Here is a 20,391-nt window from a genome sequence, read left to right as displayed (position 1 = left end):
ATTATTTTATATTTATTTCTCTATTTTCAGGTTGTAACTTTCTGCAGAATGTAAGTTCCTGAGTGCGGGGACTGGTTTTAATTTTTCTTTTTGTAGATCCTTAATGAATATCTGTTGAATTGAATACTCATTTAGACTTCAGTAGAGAGGCACGGTACATAGGGAGGAAGTCTGGTTTGACACTGTATATCAGCTGTGTGATCATGGGCTAGTCACTTAACTTTTTAGTGTCCTCTGAATTTTCTAGAAGCAGTGGCCTGGAGTCATCTTCCTAAGTTCAAATCTGGCCTCAGAAACTTACTAGCTGTGTGACCCTGGGCAAGTCACTGTTGCGCTCAGTTTCCTAATCTGTAAAATGAACCAGAGAAGGAAATGGCAAACCACTCCAGTGTCTTTGCCAAGTGTGGTGATTAAAACTATATGTGGTGGGGCAGCTAGGTGGCGCAGTGGATAGATCACCCACCCTGGAGTCAGAAGTACCTGAGTTCAAATCTGGCCTCAGACACTTGACACTAGCTGTGTGACCCTGGGCAAGTCACTTAACCCCAATTGCCTCACAAAAAAACCAACCAAACAAAAAACCCAACTATATGTGGTCTCCTTATTTCTATACCAAGTTTAGGGAAAATTAGCTGGGGTTTCTAATATATTTGTTACTTATAAATTAGAAGATTTAGCACCAGTTTTGGGCATTAAGCATTTATTAAAGCATACCAAATATTAGTAAAGAGAGAACACTTGGCCCAGAAGTTAAGAAAAGGTCTATCTAACCTAGAGCACAGCCTAGCCTTCTTCCTCAAAGTCCTCCTCCATGACCACGTCTGAGAGCCAAACTGAGAGTAGAAACTTCTGCTTCCGGAGGAGAGGCAGCCCTTCCACACTGCTCAAAGCTAATTGGTAGTATCACTCAAATCCATTGGCCCACAGGACCTGAGGGTGGTCCATGAGCAGAATGTGCTGAGTCAGGATTCAAAGAACACACCCCCTGAGGGCCAGGCCTTCAGGTAGGTGTGGTTCCAATCAAGTGAACAGCAAGTGAATCAATCAGCAAAGTCAATCCAATCAATCTTAATATAATCCCCTCGAGTAGGGGCCTCTGGGTGTCCCAAAACCCATTATTTTCTCACACAAGAAAACCCCAAATACAGCCATAAAGAGTCTAACATGACTGAAAAATGACTGATTCAACAACATTAACTCTCTAAGACTTTAAGTTGTGAAGAAAGTGCTGACCAGCATCAGTTGAGGGAATTTCCTCAACTGAGGGTTCTCCATACCAAGGAAATCACAGATTCAGCCCCTATCAGTTATACCTCAGTATGATTTTAAGTCTTCGTACCTCTGTCAAGGGTATTTGTGAAGATGGCGGAGGAAAGGCAGTGAGCTCCCGAACTCATGACAATCGCTCCAAAAAACATCCAAATAACAGCATAGGAAAATGCCTGGAGCAGCAAAACTCAGAGAAGAATGTGCTGAAATCATCTTCTAACCAACAACGGCTTGGAAGGTCAGAAGGAGGGAGCTGCTGTGCTGATACAGGAGTCAAGCCCAACCCCACAGTCACCCTGACAAAGATCCAGTCCCAGGAAGGCCTCACCAGAGAAGCAGACCCGCAGAGCCTCTGAATCAGCTGAAGTGCCAGTGTCGTCTGGAACTAAGCTCACAGTCTGGTGAGGGGGCTGAGCCCTGGGCAGGGGAGAGACTAAAGGGGTCTATGCTGGTGCTAAGGCAGAACTTGGATTTTACACCCCTGCTGAGAACCAGAAGGTAGGCTTGAGTAGCAGTGGCCCAGGTGGGGGAGGGGCACAGGGTCCTCTGAGCTGACAACCACAACACACACAAAGCTGGTTGATTAGCAAGTTGGTCTGGGGTCATCTAGGACCAGGGAACAGGCCAGGTGGAATGAAGAACCTAATTCTCCTTAAATCATACCACCTGCAACTTCTTAAGCTTGGGATACTGCAGCCTGGAAACAATGCCCCACTTTAAGGAGCTAAAAGTCAAGTCAAAAAAAGGCAAGATGAGCAGACAGAGAAAGGTGAGGACCATAGAAAGTTTCTTCAGTAACAAGGAAGACGGAGGGGCACCCTCAGAGGAAGATGTCAAGGGTATTTGTATGTTAAACCTGATCATTCCATGTGCAACTTTAGTTGTCCCTTAATAAAAAGGAATTTTGAGTAGTGTAGAGAGCATCACTTTGGATAGTAGGGTTTTACAGTCCTATGCTCTGTAGCAAAAAGTTTTCTATTTATAAAAGCAGCAGAAATCAATAAGTAGGAAAAATAAAACATTTCCCAATAGGGTGTGCCTCTCAGTTCCCATGTTTTAAATATAAATGTAAATGTTAAATATTACATTTGTAAAATGTACTTTTTCCCCCCTGCTTGGAAAATCTGAGTCTGGTGCCCCCTAAGAAACTTACTCCTTTGTGGCTTCCTCAAAGCAGTTTGAGGGCTTCCTGGTCTAACAGAGAATCAAAATGCATCAAGATGATGCCTCCCATTTTGAATGATTAAAGAAAAATGATAATGCTAAAGAACGGCCCCTCAGAAAAGGCAACTGAAATCTTATCCTCCTATAGTATTCTTTACCCAGTATGATTTTTTTTCATCTCTTTAAATAAAGGGGAAAATTTGTTTTTTAAGTTGCTGAATATGCCATATGAATATGCAATATGTATTTGATTAGTTCTGGGCAGAGGCATGTTTGGGCATTTGAAAACCACAACTGGAGCCATTTCTTCTTATGGGCTTTAATGCACTGGGTATTTCCTTTCAACCAAAATTGAGAAAAGTACTTTGATATAATATGCATATGGAAATATTTTACAACATTCTTAAAAAGTTAGATATTTTTATTTGGTTTATATAAAACACACTCTTCAATGTGTGCAAAAATGGATAATCGATTTGGTTTATATAAAACACACTCTTCAATGTGTGCAAAAATGGATAATCGATCCCTTAAAGGATTCATTGTCATTTCTAAACCAGAGAGTCTTTTAATTTAAAAAAATTAACATTTGTTCTTATGACAGAACTATATTGACAGCCCCTAGTCTTATATTTGGTTGCATGGCAAATAACAGGAACAATTGCACCTACCTAGAAGCTCTCACCCCTTGATATCTATAGAAGCAAAGGAATCTTTGGATTTTATTTTTTCTTTTACTCTTTCCTAAAAAATACTAGTTGTGATGAAACCTATGTTTTGCATAAGTCCCCAAATTGCAACTTGTATCCTGGGATAGATTCTTTTGGAGTCTTTTTTTTTTTAAATTTTTTTTTTTTTTTAGTGAGGCAATTGGGGTTAAGTGACTTGCCCAGGGTCACACAGCTAGTAAGTGTTAAGTGTCAGAGGCCGGATTTGAACTCAGGTCCTCCTGACTCCAGGGCTGGTGCTCTATCCACTGTGCCATCTAGCTGCCCCCTTTTGGAGTCTTAAAGACTATCTTTGCATGTTATTCCTACTCCTTTGGGAGACCTATCTCTTTTTCCTTTTTTTCTTTTTCTTTTTCTTCTCTCTTTTTTTTTTTTTTGTGGGGCAATGGGGTCACACAGCTAGTCCATGTCAAGTGTCTAAAGCTGGATTTGAACTCAGGTCCTCCTGAATCCAGGGCCAGTGCTTTGTCCACTGCGCCATCTAGCTGCCCCCAGACCTATCTCTTTTTTTCAGTGCTCTTGGACATCATAAGATTTAGAATGAGAAGGATCAAGGACTTATCAATCTAGATAGAACTTGAAGAGACCCCAAGGCTATCTATCTGGCTCAAACTCCTCATTTTACAGATGAAGAAACTGAGATCCAAGGAGTTTATACAACTTACCTAAGGTCCCCTAGCTAATAAGAATCAAAGGCAGGATTTGAACCAAGGACCTCTAACTCCAGTACTCTTTGCAATATACCTTATATGTCTCAAGTAATATCCCAAATTCCCTTTATCTTTGTGTTAATAAATCTTCTTGATTAGCAAGCCAATCAGTTAACATAAAATCCAAACTACTTTATTTTCTTCAATTAAAACATTGTTCCTATGATATGTTTTTGTGAACAGAAATACATACTGGAGTTTTAAAATGTGATTACATGTTGCATGGCAGGACTTTTGACTCCAGCCTCAGTTTTGGTAACACTTGATGGCTGAGTCCTTCACAGCTTGGGGCTGAGATTCCTTTAAAGAGGTTTATACTACAATTCATTATACTTGTAGATATGATTTTTAAGTCTCACCCTGTCAGTAAGAGTTCAGTGGTTTTAAAATTCTGCTAAAGTATATTTTTAAAGTACTGATTGTTTTTGAAAAGGAACTTCTGCCCCACTGTGGCTACAACAAGCAACTACATGCTGGCTGCTAACAGGAAGGTCAGTTTGTTGGTCATTTCAGTCATGTTAGACTCTTCATGGGAGTATTTGGAGTTTTCTTGGCAAAGATACTGGAGTATTAGCCATTTCCTTCTCCAGCCCATTTTACAGATGAAGAAACTGAGGCAAACAGGGTTAAGTGATTTGCCCAGGGTTACACTTGCTTCAAGTCTGAAGCCAGACTTGAATTCAGGAACATGAGTCTTCCTGACAACAGGCCCCACTGCACCACCTATCTTTTTGTTTTAAAAAACTGGAATTATTTTGATGATAGCCTCAGAACTCTACAGACTTACAACATAACCAGTCACCACTTTTGCTTACTTTTATTGGTCCTCATGTCTGGATAAGATAACATGATTTTTTTTTTTTTAGCAAAAGGGGAGCACAAGCACAGAGGGGGTCTGGGCAAGTCAGCAGGAGGCTCTTGGCCACAGCAGAGCAACTAAAGCCCCTTGATCCTGGCTCAGCAAGCTGGTGGTGCAGCAGGCCAATTATGAGATCCACCCGCACTAGTGGAGAGGGCAGGCTTCTAGCTGGAGGGCCACCCATGGGGCAGGCACAACTGGGTCAGGTCATCCCAGTGCCTGGAGCTAGCACAGGGAACAATCCCAGGGTGGTAAGGAATCCACAAGCCACAGAGGCCTCAGAGTAGAAAGCCAGTGACACAGCCCCTATCCCCCAGCACAAAAATCTTGAAACAGAGACCCTTGTGCCCCATGAGCAGATCTCAACTTTAAAAAATAAGCCACAAAATGAGTAAGAAACAGAAAAGAGATCTTACCATTCAGAACTTTTATGTTGCCAGGGAAGAGCAAAACACAAAATCAGACGCAGATAATACTTTCAAATTGCCTACATTTGAAGCCTCGAGAGGGAAGATAAATTGGTCTCAAGACCAAAAAAACCTTCTTGGAAGAGCTCAAAAGGGATTTTAAAAATCAGTTGAGAGAGGTAGAAGAAAAAATGGGGAGAAAAATGAAAGCAACACAAGAAAATTATGAAAAAATAATCAACAGCTTGGAAAAGGAAGCACAAAGATTGACTGAAGAAAGCAATTCCTTAAAAAATTAATTTGGCCAAATGGAAAAGGAGGTGCAAAAACTTACTGAAGAAAACAATTCCTTAAAATTCGAATTGGACATATGGAACCTAATGACTCCATGAGACACCAGGAATCAGTCAAACAGAATCAAAAGAATGAAAAAAACAGAAGAAAATGTGAAATACCTCATTGGAAAGACAACTGACCTGGAAAATATATCCAGGAGAGATCATTTGAGAATTATTGGACTACCTGAAAACCATGATCAGAAAAAGAGTCTAGACACCATATTTTAGGAAAGTATCAAGGAGAACTTCCCTGATATTGTAAAATCAGAGGATAAAATTGTCATTGGAAGAATCCACTGATCACCTCCTGAAAGAGACCCCAAAAAGGAAAACTCCAAGGAATATTGTAGCCAAATTCCAGAATTATCAGGTGAAGGAGAAAATACTCCAAGAAGCCAGAAAGAATTAATTTAAATATCATGGAGCCACTGTCAGGATTGCACAGGACCTGGCAGCTTCAACATTAAAGGATCAGAAGGATTGGAATATGATATTCCTGAAGGCAAAGGAGCCTGCACTGCAACCAAGAATCAACTACCCAGCAAAACTCATTATTCTCTTTCAGGGGAAAAGATGGACATTCAATGAAGTAGGGGACTTTCAAGGTTTCCTGATGAAAAGACCAGAACTGAATAGAAAATTCGATCTTAACATACAAGACTCAAGAAAAGTATAAAAAGGTAAATAGGGGGAAAAAGTTATTCAATAAGGTTAAACTGTTTACATCCCTACACGGGAAGATAATACATATAACTCTTGAGAACTGTATCTCTATTTGGACAGACAGAAAGTGTATACATAGAGGGTATAAATATAAATTGTCTTTGATGTGATGACATAAAGGAAATTAAAGGTTGAAAGAAAGGAGTATATGGGGAGAATAGAAAAGGGGAGGTGGAATGGAGTTAATTAAATCATATGAAGAGGCTCAAAAAACCTATTACCATAGAGGGAAAGAAGGGAGGGGGTGAGCATTGTTTCAACCTTATTCTCATCAGATTTGGTTCAAAGAGGGAATAACATATACACTTATTTGGATAAAGATATTTGGCTTATTCTTTAGGGAAGTAAAAGGGGAAAGGGGAAAGGGGGCCACTGATAGAAGGGAGGGCATAAATTGGGGAGAAAAGGGTAAAGAAAAGAGAGGAGGGCTGATAAGAGGGAGGGCAGATTGGGGGAGGGAGGGGTCAGCAGCAAAATGCTGGTGAGGAGGAATAGGGGGAAAAAAGGGGGAAAAGTAAAAAGAGGATAAATAGGATGGAGGGAAATAGTCAGTTAGTAATAATAACTGTGAATGTGAATGGGATGAACTCTGCCATAAAACAGAAGAGAACAGCAGTGTGATGTTTAAATTCTAAATTGTGGTCGCCTTAAATTAGAAGCTTTAGCACCAGTCCTTGGGCATTAAACATTTATTAAAGCATACAGATATTCTCATGGAGTTCAGAAAGTTAAGAAAAAAGCCTATTTAGCCTAGAGTTCCAGCTTGGTCTGGTTCTTCCTCAAGTCCTCTGTCACAAGCCTGCTTCAATCATGAACTCTCTCCAGCAAACTGATTGTGGAAGCTTTTTATAGGTCTGGAACAGAGGTGGTCCTTACACACTGCTTCAAGCTGATTGGTTGGCATCATCCAAATCCATTGGTTCTGAAGGTGTTCTCAAGTTGTGATTACAATCCAGTTAACTTGAAGTAGGCTAATCAGCAGTTAATCACTCTCACTTGATTCAATCAGTCTAGATTAATCTCCAGGTGGGTCTTTGAGTATCTGCTAAATCTCATTATTTCATCACATTCCCCGCTTTGTTTCTTTTAGGAACAGGTGTTCTTTGATGAAACAGTAAAAAATAGCTTTGCCAGTAATCAAATCAAACAATGAAAGTTCTTAAAAACGTGAATTGAGAAGATAAGAATTTTTTTAAATCTTCATTTCATCACCTTTTGTATCATCTGCCTAATTATCCTCATGCCATTATGAGAAATTTTAAAATCTAATATAATTAGGGGGCGGCTAGGTGGCACAGTGGATAAAACCCTGGCCCTCAGGAGTACCTGAGTTCAAATCTGGCCTCAGACACTTGACACTTACTAGCTGTGTGACCCTGGGCAAGTCATTTAACCCCCATTGCCCTGCAAAAAAAAAAAAATCTAATATAATTGGTAACAGATGTCAAGGCCAAATCCAACATTGTATTTATATGACATCTGAGATAATTATGGGGATTACCATTGAGCAATATATACAGCACATGCCGTATGCCAGGCTTAAAATAGGTGGATGGGATATACGTCCATGCCACCGAACATATTGGAGGAAACTGAGTCAGGCTTAATGAGATGCATGGGATTGAGACGTCCATGGCACCAGGCATATTGTAGGGGAATAGAAGCCAGGTGTAGAATGAAATGGGTGGGATGAAAACTTCCAGCCATCTGTGCAGTACCTGGACTTCATAAGTGTCTCCCCTTCTGTGAGAGTTCAATGCCTGCTCTTGTATGTATTCCTCTCATGGGTAAAGGCAATTAATGTCTTAAATGGTAAATTCCCATAATCCAAGTCTCATATGGATTTAAAAATTTGAGGATAATGATAGAAAAAATGTGAAATGATCACAAAAACTGTGAATTTGCTTTGAGTCAGAATATAAGTTACAATGTACAATGATTTTCTAGAATTAATTTACACTTGTCATGGTAATCAATTTACCAAGGAAATACTTTATATAATTTGATCAAATAATCAGTTGGAAAAACAAAACACAATCTTAAAAGAATGAAAATCTCTATGAAAACAAACTCATACTATTAATTTCAAAATGTAGATACAATGGCATAAAAATGAAACCTTTATGTAACATTTGAACTGACATTATTTCTCTGAGTGAATTTAGAGCATTTTTGATTTCAATATCTAAAATCTCCACATCTCATATTAATATCTTGCTGTCTACTTCTGCATTTTGGCAAAATATGTGCCAGTTTATGGCAACAGAAGCAGATTCTTGAAATATGATGATGATAAAGTTTCTCTTGTTTTTCTTCAACCCCTTTATTTTCTCTTTCATAATACCAATGTTTTATAAAGTTATTAGTTAAAGGCAAAAGCAGGTAAAGATAAATCAAAACAGAAAGTCCACAAAAATGAAATATTAACATACTTACAAACATAAAATTTCTTACCCAATGTGAAGATCAGAAGGTTGAGGGGTTCAGCAGTCCCTTCGTGGTCACCAAACTGTGATGTTTAAAATCTAAATTGTGGTCACCTTAAATTAGAAGCTTTAGCACCAGTCCTTGGGCATTAAACATTTATTAAAGCTTACAGATATTCTCATGGAGTTCAGAAAGTTAAGAAAAAAAGCCTATTTAGCCTAGAGTTCCAGCCTGGTCTGGTTCTTCCTCAAGTCCTCTGCCACAAGCTTGCTTCAATCATGAACTCTCTCCAGCAAATTGATTGTGGAAGCTTTTTATAGGTCTGGAACAGAGGTGGTCCTTACACACTGCTTCAAGCTGATTGGTTGGCATCATCAAATCCATTGGTTCTGAAGGTGTTCTCAAGTTGTGATTACAATCCAGTTAACTTGAAGGAACTTTCCTTAAAATAATAAGCAGGGGACAGCTAGGTGGCGCAGTGGATAGAGCACCGACCCTGGATTGAGGAGGACCTGAGTTCAAATCCAGCCTCAGACGCTTAACACTTACTAGCTGTGTGACCCTTGGCAAGTCACTTAACCCCAATTGCCTCACTAAAAAAAAAAAATTATAATAAGCAGTATCTACCTAAAACCATCAGCAAACATTATATGTAATGGGGATAAGTTAGAGGCATTCCCAATAAGATCAGGGGTGAAACACCTGATCACCTCTATTATTTAATATTGTACTAGAAATGTTAGCTATAGCAATCAGAGAAGAAAAAGGAATTAAAGGAATTAGAATAGGCAAGGAGGAAATAAAACTTTCACTCTTTGCAGATGATATGATGGTATGCTTAGATAATAATAGAGAATCAACTAAAAAACTGCTTGAAACAATTAACAACTTTAGCAAAGTTGGAGGATATAAAATAAACCCACATAAATCATCAGCATTTCTATACATGACCAACAAAGTACAGCAGCAAGAAAGAGAAATTCCATTTAAAGTAACTGTAGACAATATAAAATACTTTGGAGTCTACCTGCCAAGAAAAACTCAGGAATTCTATGAATACAATTACATACCACTTTTCACACAAATAAATTCAGATCTATGTAATTGGAAAAATATCAATTGCTCGTGGATAGGCTGAGCTAATATAATTAAAATGTCAATTCTACCTAAATTAATTTACCTATTCAGTGCCATACCTATCAGACTACCGAAAAATTATTTTATAGAGCTAGAAAAAAATAATAACAAAATTCATCTGGAATAAAAAAGTCAAGCATATCAAGGGAACTAATGAAAAAAAAAATACACAGGAAGGTATACCAAATCTGAAGCTTTACTATAAAGTGGCAGTCATCAAAACTATTTGGTACTGGCTAAGAAATAGAGTGGTGGATCAATGGAACAGGATCAATGGCACAGGAGACACAGTAGTAAATGATTATAGTAGTCTACTGTTTGATAAACCCAAACACTCCAGCTTCTGGGATAGGAACTCAGTATTTGACAAAAACTGCTGGGAAAACTGGAAGATAGTATGGCAGAAACTAGGCATAGACCAACACCTTACACCTTATACAAAAATAAGGTCAAAATGTGTTCAAGATTTAGACATAAAAGGTTATGGTTAAATTAGAAGAGGAAGGAATTAGAAGAGGAAGGAATAGTTTACCTCTCAGATCTATGGGGAGAAAAACAATTTATGTCCAAACAAGAGATAGATAATATTATGAAATGCAAGATGGAAGCCTTTGATTACATTAAATTAAAAAGTTTTTGTACAAACAGAAGCAATGCAGCCAAAATTAGAAGGGAGGCAGAAAGCTGGGAAACAATTTTTCCAGCCAGCATTTCTGATAAAGGCCTCATTTCTGAAATACATAGGAAACTAAATCAAATTTATAAGAATCCAAGTCATTCCCCAATTGAGAAATGGTCAAAGGATATGAACAGCAGTTTTCTGATGAAGAAATCAAACCTATCTATTGCCATATGAAAAAATGCTCTAAATCACTATTGATTAGAGAAACGCAAATAAAACAACTCTGAGGTACCACTTCACCCCTATCAGATTGGCTAATATGACAAAAAAGGAAAATAATAAATGTTGGAGAAGCTGTGGGAAAATTGGAACACTAATGCATTGTTGTGAACTGATCCAACCATTCTGGAGAGCAATTTGGAACTATGCCCAAAGGGCATACCCTTTGACCCAGCAATACCACTATTAGGTCTTTTTCCCAAAGAGATCATAAAAAAGGGAAAAGGACCCACATGTAAAAAAATATTTAAAGTAGCTCTTTTTGTGGTGGCAAGGAATTGAAAATTCATGGGATGCTCATCAACTGGGGAATGGCTGAACAAGTTGTGGTATATGAATGTAATGGAATACTATTATGCTATAAGAAATGATGAGCAGGCGGATTTCAGAGAAACCTGGAAGGATTTACATGAATTGATGCTGAGTGAGAGCAGCAGCACCAGGAGAACATTGTACACAGTATCAACAACATTGTGTATTCCAGGGGATAGTTCCAGGGTAGTTCCAGGGGACTCAAGGTGGAGAATACTCTCCAAATCTAGAAAAAAGGAATTATGGAATCTGGATGTGGATTGAACCATACTGTGTCTACTTTGTTTTTCTTTTTTTGAGGTTTTTCCTTTTTGCTCTGATTCTTCTTTCACAGCATTACTAATGAGGAGATACATTTGATGTGATTGTACACGTATGGCCTATGTCGGATTGCTTGCTGTCTTGGGGAGGGGGAAGGGAGTGCACAGAGGGGAGAAAGGGAGAAAGATTTGAAACTGGAAATCTTATAGAAGCAGATGTTGAAGGTTATCTCTACATGTAGCTGCAGTATTAATAAAATACTTTTATGATTTAAAAAAGATATTTCATATATTAATTATACAATATGTTAAATGTAGCATATATTATATAGATAAAATTAAATAATAGATATTAAATAAGATAAATAAAATAGATAAAATACATAGATAAAACAAAATTTGTCTTTGATACTAAATAATAGTTAACATTTATGCAATGCTTAAATACTGTAAAGAATTAATTGTTATTTGAGGTTTTTATGCCTCAGAGCGCACTGGCCTGGGGCTCTGCACCCCACTGGTTGTAGCTGTTGCCATGGCGCTGGCACCTCACGTCATCACCACTCACCGAGGCCTACATGGGCCTGGCAAAATTATAATGATTGTGTCATGGGGTGCAGAGCACCCCAGAAGTTCTCTGGGGCACATCAAGGAACCTTCTCCTTGAGAAACTAAACCAGAGGACAGATAACGCCTAGAGAGATAAACTGAACCAAATAGGACTGAGCTAGCTTTGGATTCCTATCCTTCATTCTGGTCTCCCTTACCCTGGGGAGATAAATTTGGGTGTGGCTGCGGCCTTTGTGTTCTGAAGAGGGATCCGTAGCCACCCCTCACCCAATTCCTCTAGTCACTACCAGTGAGGGATGGTCCTCCACTCCTCACCCAATTCCCCCAGCTACCACCAGTGGCGGATGGTCCTCTCTCACTAAAGGAACTTTTCACGGGCAGATGGTCCACCCCCATCAGTCCTCTATAAAAGTACCTTCCAGTCTCCTGTCCGAAGAGATTTGATACCTCTGAGCCATGTGCTCTTTGCCAAATCTCCCCATGAAAAGTCCAAGGATTTCTTTCATGGTTTCCCTCCCCCCACCCTTCCCTTCCCTTACTCCTAAATAAACTATCACCTTATTCTAACTACGTTTTGTGTGCAAGAGGGTGTAATTCTTTAAAGAGGAATTCCCAAGAACCCCAACTCCTACCCCAAACCCGTACCCCATTTCCCACCATAACAATTGGAAGCCTAGTGAGGGCAGTCATGTGACTGTCAGAGCAGCCATCCCATTGACTGGGGCTATGTTGGGTTTCTCTGGGATTGGGGGAGGAGAATTGGGCATTCTAGCTGGACGCTGGAACGACCGGAGGTCTGCTGTGTATTCTCAGCTGATTCCTGGGCGGTGGTATCTTTTGAGGTTGTATAATTTCCCTTTCCCCATTTTATTTCCTTTCCCTTGATCCTACTGATCCTGTTTGTGTTTTTTTTTTTTTTATTCATTCTTGTTAAAAGAAATCCTGTTCTGTTTTGAGGGAGGCTGCCAGTCTCCTTCCGTGCCCCAATATTGTGAGAAGCAGCTTAGCTAACACTCCCCAAATTGGTCCCCACAGTACTTATAAATGCTTGTTGACTGACTGCTTGACAGTAATCCTGGGAGGTAGATAGTATAAATAGTATTAACTGTATTTTAGAAATGGGAAAACTGAGGCCCAAAGTAGTTACAGCTATTGTTCTTCCTGTGGCATCAGACTTTAATTTTGGTGCTTCTATCTTACTAATACATCAGAAATATGCAGAGTTCATCCACAACCTTCCATAATATAACTATAAAATGGAAAGAAACTATGAGAGAAAGGAATGAAGTTAGTAAGCTAAGCTTCAAATGTATTAAAATAAATAAATTGGCTAGACCCTGTTTCTTTTTTTTTCTTTTTCTTTTAAAAGTAATAGATATTTTTATTTAAAGCTGACCCTGTTTCTTATGGAATCATTGGATTACAGAGTTCAGAATAAAAAGGACCTTTTGACAATTACAACTACCCCCTTACAACTCCCCATTCTATTTGAATGGATTGTCTTCTTAGTTAGTGAGTTCCCTGTAACTGGAGGTAATCAAACAGAAACTATCTCATTATTTAGAGAAAGAATTCATACTTCAGATAGGGTTAGCCTCCATATTCTCTAAGGTCCCTTCCAACTAGAAGAGTTAATAATTGTAGGCAAGGTGGACCTCTACAATGACAAACTTGACTTGGTCAAGTACAAAGTTACAGCATATCTTTGAGAACCAGATATAGTTAAATGTTCCTTCTAAAATCAAATGCCATTGTCCATAACTTGATAGAAATTGCCATGGTGCCATGGAAAGAAAAAAAATGCATAGATTCTTGATTTCCTTATAATAGGAGAAGCTATAGCCACAAAAATAATCATCCGAAACTCAAAATTTCTTTGTAAACTATAGCCAGGTGATTTCAATTGTGTATTTAGAAAAGATTATAACATAATTGAAGAGAAAGAACTTTAGCATGTCTCTTTAAGTAAATCAAGGCCCATAAGCTGCCTTCTTTTTTGAACCTTTGTGACCACCAATACAATACAAACAAGGCTTTGCATTAGTATTTTCTACAATACTTTTCCAGTCCATACTTCATATTATTATTATTCCCTTCACATCTTTTGCATTTCAGGCTAAATGACTCTATAATTAGTTAGTCTAAGTCAACAAGCATTTACTAAATGCCTACTATGTGCCAAGTACTGTGCTAAATGCCGGGAATATAAAGAAAGAAAAAAAAAACAGTCCCTGCTCTCAAATCTCACAGTCTAATAGAAGAGAAAAACATGCAAACAACTACTTACAAATGAGATATATACAAGGTAATCTCAGAGGAACAGCACTTAGATTAAAGACTGGGAAGTTTTCTTTATAGAAAGTGGAACTTTGGGGGAGGTCAGAGGCAAGGAGGGAAGCTCCTCCCTAGACATGATATTCCACCTCCCACCTTTTCTGTTTCTTTGTGTAGTGGTCTCCTTGTCTTGAAAGCACTCCTGCCTGGCTTCTGCCTCACAGAAGCCCTAGCTCACTCCCAGCATGGCTCAAGTACCTACCTCTTACCACCCTGTCCCATCTGAAATTACTTTTTATTAACTTTCATATGTGCTCATTTATATACATGTTGTGTCTACCCAGTAGAAACTAAGTACCTTGAGGGAAGGACTTGTTTCAGGTTTTGTCTTTGAATCCCCAATACATGCTAACTTAGAAGTAAATTACATGATCAAAGTTCAGGTCCAACCCCTCATTGTTCATTCTCTCATTAATCGTTAGCCAATCAGAGCTAATTGCCACCCTCAGGAATACTCCTCTTCCAAAAGGGCATTAAAGCCCAGCCAGCTGCCATTATTGTTTTTGGTATAGGAAAGACAGCCAAATGACCCTTCTTTTATTAAAATGCTGGCATTTTTAGTAAAATGATTAAATCACCCAGAAATTCTGTCTCTTGAACCTTTTTAAACAGCACACAAGGTACTGTGTTAGCCAGGCACTGGGGAGACAAAGATACAAATGAAATAATCCCTGACCTTCATAAACTTACAAATATAATAATCTTTTAAAAAAACCTCAATTGCATCATTATTTAAATTCAAGTACTTAGGTTATACAAAATCAATTGCTTATAAGTATTTCTCTAAGTAGAAGTTAACATTTGAAGACTCATAGGTTGAAATGGAAAAGACAGTTTAGGTCCTCTATTACAATTTTTCATAACATATTTTCATGTGTTTTATCCACTTGGATTGTAGAGTCTGGAGTCAGACACCTAGGATATTTCCCTTGGGAACTAGCTTGCTCAGAGAAAAGCTATTCCATGGTTTTAAGGGACTTAAAAACAAAACACCTGCTTCAACACTGAAGGTGATGTAGGAGGCAAAAAAGGGTTAATAGAAAAACCTAAGACCCAAGCTCTAATTCAGATATTAGCTCTAAAAGGGAGTCAGATCCCAGTTAATGGATAACTTATATTAGGTTCTCGTACCCATACTGATCAACATCCATAACGGACCAGAGCAGGTCAGGTCAAAATAACAATAAAGGAAAAAGACAATCTATAGAAATTCTAATGAAAAATGATTATATTTTGAAACTAGCCATGGGAATCAGAGACATTCGCAGAAAGGGCCAAATTTGTCCCCAGATTGACCTTATGACATGTAAAGCCCCAAAACACACCTCCACTGAAAAAGCCTCGGGGGTTGGCTTAGGACCCCAGGAAGTCCAAATTAGCAATTATAATGAGACTGATAATCAATTTATCTATACTATAAATATAACTGTCTTTTCTTTCACTATTCAAGAGATACCTTTCCAATATTCTGGTTCTCTCCCTGTTGTCACCCACAATATTGCAATAAAACTTGGGAAACTCAGTCACTGAGTCTTGTTATTCTTTTGGGACGACTCACAATCAATTTGATCCAAATTCCAGCCCACATCAAAGGGGCTCAAAATATCTGGTGGATCTCTGAACATTTCTGCTTCTGTTTGAAATTTGAAAGACTCCTCAAGATTTCCTTAAAGGATGCAACTTATAGAACTGCTAACAGTATTTAACTTCATTCATTATTTTTGGCCATATTTTTAAGTGGAAAAGAAAATGAATATCCCAAGACCATATATTAGCAGTAGCAAACCAGACCAGTCAGTAGTACAAGGACAAATTCTTCATCCCTCTGTTGTAACTAAAAGGATTTAAGTATTCCTTATTATAATGGAAAATAAATTTTCAAATGCAATAATGAGACAAGCTCCAGGGTCTCTTGTGAAGTCTGAACATTGGAGCAGATAGCTTTTCACTATATGAGAGGATGCTACAACCTGGAATTCCCAACCCATATCTACTTCCCTATCAAAAACACTCATTCTGAGGAATGACCCAGAATTTGTTTCTCTCTTTGTCAATCCAGTCTTTATCATCTCAAAGTCTTCTTTTAAGAATTCACCTTACTTCTTGGCTTCTCTGATTTCTATTCTCTCTGTTCTTACAATCTCCTTTTCTGCCTTTTCTTCACCTGCCCAGACTATTAATTGCCTTGCTAGCCAGCCCCACTGGTTCTCCAAACTCTTATGTTTCAAGAAGTCCTAGAAGTGGCCATCTCTCCACAATGCCTCCAGTTCCCATAGTTAAAGGGACCATGGAACTGTGACAGGTGGCTAGAGGTAACATCAAAGACTTTCTATTCTGCTTCCCACCTTCTCAATTCCATCATATAGAGCAGGGAAGACCTTAGAGAGTTAGACATGCAACAATGTCCCACATCTCTTAGGAAATTCTCCAAAGCATTATAGGTGTAAAGATGTGCCTAGTTCAGACTTGACCAAGATTGAAGGTCATAAGAGGAATAGGCATTAAAATCTGAAGGGGAAAAGAAGATGCCATGGAAACATTTTATACCTTGGAAAAAGTTTGAGGTTTGAATAGCCTAATGAACTTTCTCCAGGCATCTTTATTTAAAAAAAAAAAAAGAACAGAAGAAAGACCAGATAAGCAGGACAGTTTTGAAACCTATGTGCTAATCTTGAAAATAAAAATGAGTTGTATGTAATAAAGACCTGCAGTTTCATGTACAGTCTTTCCCCCTCCCCCTTTTCTACTATATATACAAAACCAAAAATCAATTTAAAAAATGAACTTGCCCCAGGACATAGACCCTTTTAGTGTTAGGTGGTACTGTGGAAAAAATATTGGGTCTGGAGTCAGGAAGCATTAAGTCCAAATCCAGCCTCAGACACTGACTAGCTCTGTGACCCTGGGAAAGTAAACTAACTTCTGTCTGCCTCAGTTTCTCAACTATAAATAAGGATAATAATAGTATCTATCTGATAAGGTTATTGTGAGGATCGAATGAAAGCATATTTATAAAGTGCTCAGCACAGTGCCTGGCAAATAGCAGGTACTTAATTCCCTTCTAACTCCAACCATTCACCTGCATGAGACTCCACAGTAGTCTGGGAAGTGCAGCTTGGCTAAACATCATACTGGTGTTCCTTCAATCAAGGGGAACCAAAATGAACTATCAAGCATGAGAGACTGAACCTCTCCCATGCATCCTGCCTGGCAGTAACAAAAGTCAGAGCTCAGTCCCCAAGATCATCAATGAAGGGAAGTTTCTGTTAATCCAAGGCTAAGATTGACCTTGCTGGAAAAGTACAGTACCATTCCAGCTAAAAAAGAGCACTACAACACTACCCGAAGGGAGCACAGTCACAATCAGCTGAGCTACACATAGAGGCTGAAGATTGCAGATACCCATCAGAGAGTGAACCCAAGGTATCATGAAATGAACTAATAGGGGCAGCTAGGTGGTGCAGTGGATAAAGCACTGGCTCTGGATTCAGGAGTACCTGAGTTCAAATCCGGCCTCAGACACTTGATACTTACTAGCCGTGTGACCCTGGGCAAGTCACTTTACCCTCATTGCCCAACAAAAACCAATCAGGATTTTATGAAGTGGCCTAATCCATTGTCCATTGGACAAGCATGGCCTAGTTGAGTATCAGCTGCCATGCAGCTGAGTTACCTGCACAGAGGTTGAGCATCTTGCTCAATCCAACCCAACCTGGTGAGGAGTCAGGTCCACAACTTGACCCAGTCTATCAGGTCATTCACTTGACCCAGTCTATCAGAAGATGGACTCACCAAAGCACCCCGCTGAACATGAAACTAGACCAGCTGAACAGAGGAGCGGATCATTTGTCATCAGTACCATACTCCATAGTGAACTGTGTTAAGGACCTTCCTGAGAAAGAAACGGTCCTGCACAGGGCTAGTAGAAACAATCTCATACAAGGATTGGCTGAAGAAACCTGGAGTGCTTAATCTGGAAAAGAGGAGATTGAGAGGGCACACAACAGCTTTCCTCTAGCATTTGAAGGACTGTAACTGAAAGTGGCCCAACATTTGCTGTGCCCATTTGCAGATGTTAACTCTAAAAGAAATGGGTAAAAGTTGCAATGAAGTAGATTTTCATAGTGACTAAGAGCTAGAAGGGATCTAAGTCCAAAGCTCTCTTTTCAGAGATAAGGAAACTGGGGCTTAGAGACATGAAGATCACTTGCCTAGTCACATAGGTAGTCAATCCAGTGTGGACTTTAAATCCAGGACCTCTAACTCTCAACCCAGTGATCTTTCCACTATACCACGAATCCTAAGTTGAAGTTCTTTTTAAGGAAGTAGACTTCTATTGAATGCACAAAACCATTATCTCTAGTTCTAATTGTAATAGCAGGATAAATTCTTAATTTTAGAAACATAAATCAACTCTATTAAAATTGCTAAGGGGGGCAGCTAGATGGTGCAGTGGATGGAGTGGCCCTGGATTCAGGAGGACCTGAGTTCAAGTCTGGCCTCAGACACTTGACACTTACTGGCTGTGTGACCCTGGGCAAGTCACTTAACCCCAATTACCTCACCAAAAAAAAATTGCTAAGGATAAATTTAAAAGCAAACTGTTAATTTCCTATTAATTGCCTCATTAAGTTTCTTATTTTGTTGTTCAGTCCCTTGATTTGTGTCCAACTTTTTTGACTCCATTTGGCATTTTCTTGGCAAAGAATCGAATGGTTTGCCATTCCTTTTCCAGCTCATTTTACAGATAAGGAAACTGAGGTGAACAGGGTTAAGTGAATTGCCCAGGGTTACACACCTAGTAAGTATCTGAGGCCACATCTGAACTCAGGTCTTCCAGACTCTAGTCCATATGCTCTGTACCACCCAGATGCTCTAACTCTTGAGTTCAATTTAAAAAAAATTACAGTAGAAGAGTATAAACCATAAGTAATACATGTGCATGGGCTTCTTACAATTGGAAAGATTAATACTGTGACTAAGAAAAAAATTTCTTGAGGAGATGACAGTGAACTTTTCTTTGGGGTTAATTTAAATTTCTGTTTCCAGGATGAAAAGCAAAACTGCTGCTAGCCATTAGAGCCTGTCCAAAAGATGGCAAATTTCCCATTACTGAGATTCTTTTAAAAAATTAATATTTTATTGTCCTCCAATTACATGTAAAACCGATTTTTAACATTATTTTTTCAAATTTTGATTTCCAAATTCTCTCCCTCCTTTTTTCCCCCTCTGCCCCTCACTGAGGCCAGCAATTTGACATAGATTATACGTCTAGTCCTGCAAAACACATTTCTATGTAAATCGTACTGTGAAAGAAAACATGGACCAAATTTTAAAAAAAAGAAAAAGACAGTAAAGAAAAAGTATCTTCGATCTATATTCAGACTACAGCCTTTCTTTCTCTGGAGATGGACAGTACATTTCATCCAAAGTCCTTCACAACTGTCTTGGATCATTGGATTGCTGAGATCATCACACAATATTGCTGTTACGGCATCCCTGGGATTCTTACTTTCTGCCCAAGAATGAGTTGAAGTCACATGACTTCTGAGGTCCCTTCCAATGCTGAGATGATACAATGGAAAAGAAGAGGCACCCGGTCTTCTGTACGTAGCTAAAACACCCAGAGATAATAGAATTGCAATTAGCTGGGCCTATGGGAAATATTCCCTTTTTCGGCTATAGAAGAAGTTAGGGTACCCTCCACTTCATTTCACAGTGGAGAAAGTAAACGGCAAAAGGTAGTAAGATATATTAGAAAGAACACTGGATTTAGAGACCAAAAACCTGCATCTGAAATATGACTCTACTTATTACAGGAGTCAGGCTCTTTCTTGTAAAAAAAAAAACAAACAAACGGGGTTTTGATCTCCTGTAAGAGAGCGCTTCCAGTGACAAGTCTTTTATCTTCAAGCAGAGGTAAAACCCAGCGACTACTACGCAATTTCCGGTCTGAGTCTGAGCCGCCTGGCAACCCAAAGCGCCCGCCCACCTGGGCGCCACGTTATGCTCATCCAATCCCGGAGTTCCACGACGTCAGAGCCCGCCCAGCTCTGCGGCCGGGGGGAGCAGCAAAGCAGGGAGGGACTCGTTCCGCTCCTCCGCCGTCGCCACGTCGAGAGCTGTTGTGGGTCCTGGCCGGTTAAACCTTGTCACTCAATTGTATGTTAAAAAGCCCCAGATGCCCGAAGACCCCAATGTCTTGAGACATCTAAAAGTAATTGCATTTTATGTTTAAGTTTGCTAGGGTTT

This window comes from Dromiciops gliroides, chromosome 6 (genome assembly GCF_019393635.1).
Source record: "Dromiciops gliroides isolate mDroGli1 chromosome 6, mDroGli1.pri, whole genome shotgun sequence".
Lineage (NCBI taxonomy): Eukaryota > Metazoa > Chordata > Mammalia > Microbiotheria > Microbiotheriidae > Dromiciops > Dromiciops gliroides.
Note: the sequence above shows the minus strand (reverse complement) of the source record.